Below are 6551 nucleotides of genomic sequence, written 5' to 3'. Positions count from 1 at the left end.
CGTGGATGGAGTGGAGATTGATGAGGTGTACTTTATATATTTTTCCCATGTATACCGAGGTTCAACATTTTTTTGTGAATCCTTTTGTTATACTATCTTGTTCTGGCGTGTTATGGGGGTGGATGTATAGCTCTTATGAGCATTTAGCGTGTCATTGGTTGGATTAGCTCTTATGAGCGTTTGACGTGTTTCGGTTGGACTACTGGTTTATTCGTATTTGTAAGTTGTTCATCAGATCATAAATTATTGTACTATAACTTGTTTAATGACTTGAATGGCATGACATGTATTTGATATCCTATCTTGACACTATTATGGATATGTATGTTTTTCCTCGAAAGTTACTGTAAGGCCCAATATTTGCCCGGGCCCGTAAACCAAAAATCAAAACAAAAAATAATACAAAAACAAAACAAATACCATAGTTTATTAAACATTCCAAGCCCAAATTCAAACCTAAGCATGGCCCACTACCCAAAATCAAGCCCGAATGTCCCCAACCCAATCACCTAACCCTAGCCTTCAGCAGCTTTCTGCTCTTGCGCCGCAGCCATGCCATGTCAACGTACGGCCTCACGCCAGCGACATTTGCAACAAAGACAAACAACCTGCAAAGGGCAAACAAAAAAAAAAACGAACAAAAAGCAGAGAAGGCAGGAAAATAGGGCAGAAAAAAAAATGATGTATTTTTTATTTTTTATTCTCAATTCGGCTATAAAGCCATTTTTCATTTCTTTTCTTCTTTAGAATCTGTAAAAGGGATACACACACACAAAAAAAAGAACACACACAACGCATAGTGTATGAAAAAAGAAATAAAAAAACGAGAGATGAGTTTTTTAAGGTGGTTCTTCTTTTATTTTTTTTCTGCGTTTTTCTTTCTTTGGTGTTGTTCTTTCATTTTTCCTTTTTTATTATATACATACAACAAAAGCAAAAGAAAAAGGGATTGGAACTCTTACCTGGGTTTTTTTTTTTGTGTTGCCGCATCCCTCCTCCACTCGGATCGGAGTTGAATGGGAGGGGGACCTTCGTTTCTTTGAGGCGACGCAGAGATGAGGTGTTTGTTAGGGTTTTTTTTTTTTTGTTTTGTATCTAATGACTGATTAGGTTAGTTTAGGTTTTTGCTTTATTTTTATGCAGTGAGAGAAACGGCGTCGTTTAATGGCCATCAACCCACGCGGTGACCCGACCCGAGGGAAGGATCCGCGCATTTTATTCGATGGTATATTTTCGCGCATAGTCCCTCCACTTTTCAAGGGAATTTCAATCCAGTACTTTTATTTATTTTCGAATTTAATCTCTTATTTCATTATTATTTCATTTTAGTCCGTGCTGCTGCGCCGCGTTTTGGGAGGAGGGATATTTCCAATATGGTCCCCAAGTTATTCGCGTATTGCAGTCGCCCCCCTCCGCTTTATCATATTTTCATTTTTTGCCTTTCGATTTTACTTTTAGTTTGATTTAATCCCTATTTACCCATTAAATTGTTTAAGCTTTATTTATTAATTTATTTAGCTATTTGTTATCCTGTAAATTTTTTTTTCCTCCTAAATATTCAATACTGTTTTTTCATGTATTTTTATACTTTAGTTTTAGTCATCTATTTTATATGTCATTTTAAAATTAGTTTATTTTGATTTATTTTATTTAAAATTTTCCGTATGCATATATATATATATATATATTATATTAAATTTGTATGTGATTATTTTAACTTGCTTTATAGATTATTGTTTCAAGTTATTTTATATGTCATTTTATTTTAAGTTATTTTATATATTATTTATTTTAAAATTAACCTATATTATTTGCTTTAAATTGATTTATATTAACTATTTAAAAGCATGTTTACATACTGTTCATTTAGTTTTATCACTTTTAGTTCTGCATGTCTATTTTAAATTTTATTTTATTATATACTTAGTCTACTTCAACTCTTTTTATGTATATATATTATTTACATTAAGTTTTCCATCCCATATGTGTTACTTATTTAAATTAATATATGTATATTATTGATTTTAATTCATTAGCTTTTAAATGTTAATATTTACATGTAATCACTACTCTTATGTTTACGGTATTCCTTGTTTGTATTAATTGATGGTTTGTATTCGTTAGTGTATTTAAATTTACGAATAATCTATTCGCATTGTACATTATTATTCTATTGCATTTTATTCGCTTAAAAGGTTATGTTTCATATTATTTAAGTATCAAAACCAATTTATTCAAAAATCTTCAAAATACTCGAAGTTTGGAATCCTCGAGAGAATTGAGCCCTAACGTATTGGGTTCCAATTTTCCTCGTTGAATCTGAATAATCGAAAATTTTTTACATACAAATTTTAAATAAAAACCCATTCTCGGGAATTCGACACATTGTGTCCTAACGCATTGGATATGACATGTTATTTTCTCGAGACGAGGATTTTTTTTCTAACGAATAAAAATAAAGGCAATATTCGATATTTAGGAATTTGGTGAAATCGAACTCTAACTTACTGGGTTTGATTTTCTCATTCGATCCAGATAATCGGAAATCCTTCTCAAAATGCATAGGTTTTAAAAGTCAAGAGATAAATTTAATTTTGAGAATTTAAAATGTTGCACTCTAACTTACTGAGTGTGATGATTTATTTCTTTGAAATAAGTGAATCTCATCATCTAATTCATTCAAAATAAAAGGATCGTATTTTAAATCTTTTCAAAATTTTGACATTAAGACATTAAACAATCGATTCGGTACCAATTTTGGGCGTTACGAGTGTGCAAACCCTTCCTCGTGCGTAACCGACTACCGAACCTGTTTTCCTCAAAATTCGCAGACCAAAAATCATTTTAATGGTGAACTGGTCACACCTTAATAAAAGATCGGTGGCAACTCCCCATTTTTATTTTTAAAGTCGATCCCCGTTTTTTTCCAAATCCGTAAAAAAAATGGTTTCGATAGTTACCATTTGAGCTTTGAATTGAATTAAGCAATTCACCGGTTTGACATTTTTTTATGGCAGGAAACACTTGTTGTTGAATTATTATTGATTGAATTGTTATATTTACTTTGGTAAGATTGATTTATTCTGTAAGTCGTACTTACTAAGCTTCAATAAGCTTACTTGTGTTAATTTCTGTTCTTATAGATACTTCTAAAGGTTGGATGATCGGATTAGCACTCGAGTCACACTATCCACCCATTTTCGGTAGTTTTTGAAACGTTTATTTTGGATTATATGGCATGTAATAGGCTTGTTTTGTCTTTAATTTTGTTTTGGTATGTATATATGTAAAGAATAAGCTTAAGTGCAAGTTGGTAACATAAATATCACTACATGATCTTGATGTTTACTTGGAAAATGTTTGGATGATGTTTTATAATGTTGTTTAAGTGTTTAATTGTGGTACCATTAAGGGTACATTGGTTAGACACTTAGGATGGTTGATTTAGCATGTTTTGAGCTTGTTTAATGCCATTTTGAATAGGTCTAATGGCTGGTAAATGGATTATTTAGGATCCAAGAAATCTTGAAATGGTAAACTTGATGTTTAAGGTTCAATTAGGTGTACAAGAACATGCACATGTCACTTGGCTGTTTGGCATACACGGTTTGAGACACGACCGTGTGTGTTAAGTTAGTGTGTTACACGGCCTAGCACACGACCTGCGACACAGCTGTGTGTCATAAGTTAGAGAGTTACACGGTCTCGTACATGGCCTGCGACACGGCCGTGTTGCCCAACTCAGTGAGTTACACGGCTAGGGACACTGGCTGGGACACAGTCGTGTGTCTTAATTTTAAAAGTTACACGGCCTGGGGCATTTCACACGGCTGTGTGTCCTCTACTTTTGAAAATTTTAAACTTTTTCTTAAAACTTCTATTTTGTTTCAATTTAGTCTCGAATTGTTTATAAGCTATTTTTAGGGCCTCGAAGGCTCGATTTAAGGACCAAATGCTTATGTTTGATATATATTGAATGAGATTAAATTATTGAATCTTATGTCAATAAATGTTTTTCGATTGATCGATAATGCTCTGTAAACCTAATCTGGCAACGAAAAATGGTGTTACAAAGGTTGCAATTATACCATTAATTAAATGGTTGGGTGGTGATCGGTCATGGTTTAATGATATATGCATGTGTATATTATATATATGTTATATTTATAAGTTAACTAAAATAATAGATAATGGTAATAAACGACCAAAACCTTTTTTTTTCCTTTATTATTACATGCAAAATCGAATTGAGAAAGAAAGAAAGGAAGAAAACACACGACCATAAGGGTTTTAGGCATTCAAGCTTCAATTGGTTAGTCAATTTAGTCCATTTTCTTGTAATTTTGACCTTTTACAAATCCTGATACTTAGAACTAGCCGACCCATATTATAATTTTTAGTATTGTTTAAGATTTTGGATGTTGCCATTGTTGAGTAGTTAAAGCATCAGGGGTTTATTTGATAGATTTTAAAGTTAGAAGTGAAAATTGACTAAATTGTAATTTTTTTTTTACAATGAATGGGCTCGAAGGCCACTACCTCAATTAAATTGCATCAATAATTTCAAGGTTGTGGATATTAGTTTAATCCATCTCAAATGCCAGGTTACAACAATTAGAGAATGACCATTTACAAAGAAATCAACCACTTTATTGTCGCCCCGATTCACCCATTTGACTTCGGCCTTCGAGAAAGAATTTAGCATCTCGCGAACCTCTTTAATATGGTGGCCAAAAATAGTAATATCATTTTTTTGTTTACAAAGACGGTTAATAATACAAGCACAATCTATTTCGAAGATAACCTTGTCGAAATTAAGAGACTGAGCAAGTCGAATGCCTACAAGGAGAGCATCCAATTCCGTCAACTTGGGATTAGCAGCCTTATCAATGAAGCTTGCCTTACCACAAAGAACAAAGTCATTCGAGTCTCTAAGGATAATGCTCAAGCCCGTCTTATTATCTTTCACAGATACATCGATGTTCACTTTAGAAACACCCTCCAGGGGTGTTTCCCATTTACAATCTCTAGGGACCCGAGGTAAAATCAGTCGAAGAGAGAGATTATGAATCTGGAAGTTATCGTTGAGCTTGCAGGCTATTTCCCATATCACGCGAGGATCTTTCTCATTACCCTTAAAATTGACAGTATTTCTGTTGTTCCAAATATTTAAAAAGGTATTATGAAATCCTCAAAAGATTTTTTTTTCTAAAATCCGTATAGAGTCTTCGAGCCAGTCAACGCAGCAATCTATTGTCAAGACCACCTGCAATAAGGACATCCTAAACTTTAAGGCAATTTCTTAAGGCGTGAATCACTATTTGTCACCACCCCTACATCTTGAGCAATCTCGAGCGACATTATGCTTAATGGTCGAGATCTTAACATTTATTGGGAGTAATTCATGCCTAATCTGCTAAGCAAAGATACGAATTTTTGGAAGGACTCCCAACTTCCAAATGAATTTCCAAAAGAACCTATGCGGACCATACCCAACATTTTTAAGGAGCAACCAATAGTATGTTGACTTGGTCGTATAAATGCCGTGAACATTATGGAACCAAACCACCCTATTACTCGAACCATGGGGGAGAATCGGAATATCACTGATCCGGCTAGCCATAAACTCCCCATACAGCACCCGAACATGCTCCACATTCTATCCACAATAGTTAGGTAACCAAAGATCCAAACTTAAGCTTTCGGAAGAGGCTCAGAAGAAGGACATAAGGCATCACCATCAAGACCCTCGAAACCCCACCTATCTTCACCGAGTCGAATGCTACAGCCATCTGCCACATGCAAACCAAATCCCTTTTCAAGAGCTCTCGCAGCCGCCAATGTACTTGACCAAGTGAAGGATGGTTTATCAATCTTCTTGTGATGGAATAAGTCACCGTCCGGGAAATATTTCGAGCTAAGAACTTGAAAGCACAAAGTTTCTCTCTACGAGATGAGCCTCCACACTTGCCACCCTAGTAGAGCCAAGTTAAAAAGTTGCAAGCCTTTCAATCCAATGCGTCTCATACCCTTTGGTAAGTAAAGGCTGTTTGAAGTGAGCATAGCCCATCCTCAACCCCTCTCCTTGCTAACCCACCACCAACGACAGATTTTAGAAGTCATCTCCTCCATCGTACGCCTAGGAGAAAGGAAAATAGACATAACATAAGTAGGTAGCGATTGTAAAATAGATTTGATGAATATTTCTTTACCACTATAGGACAGAAGGTGTTTAAACCAACTGTTAATTCTAGTGGAGAAACGATCCAGAATGTGCTTAAAAGCCCCATTTTTTCCTTTTCAATAAACAGTAGGGACTAAATTGTTGATTTTGAGCAATAGGGACTAAATTGTGAAAAATTCAAAATTTAGTGGTAGAATTGAAATAGGGAGCTAAATTTGGCTTAGAGTGAAATTACTATAAAAATTTGAGGTTAGATGTGGAGATTAAATTAGTCTAGGTTTAGGGACTAATTTGAAGTTTAAGCAAGTATGGTATAAAATTTGAAATTTATTGAGAATTGAGTTGTGTATTATTGATTTATTTTAAT

At 34.3% G+C, this 6551-nt stretch overlaps 1 long non-coding RNA gene across 1 annotated transcript; it reads right to left on the bottom strand.

The window, feature by feature from the left end:
- Positions 1-243: 243 nt before the first annotated feature.
- Positions 244-1094, bottom strand: LOC105772249 (uncharacterized). Its single transcript, XR_001126665.2, has 2 exons — positions 963-1094; positions 244-608 (listed from the first exon to the last, which is right to left on the bottom strand). It is a non-coding gene; the product is annotated as an uncharacterized LOC105772249 (long non-coding RNA).
- Between the last annotated feature and the right edge of the window lie 5457 nt (positions 1095-6551).

This window comes from Gossypium raimondii, chromosome 6, assembly GCF_025698545.1.
Source record: "Gossypium raimondii isolate GPD5lz chromosome 6, ASM2569854v1, whole genome shotgun sequence".
Lineage (NCBI taxonomy): Eukaryota > Viridiplantae > Streptophyta > Magnoliopsida > Malvales > Malvaceae > Gossypium > Gossypium raimondii.
The sequence above is the reverse complement of the archived record's forward strand: the minus strand, read 5'-3'. Positions and strand labels throughout refer to the sequence as shown.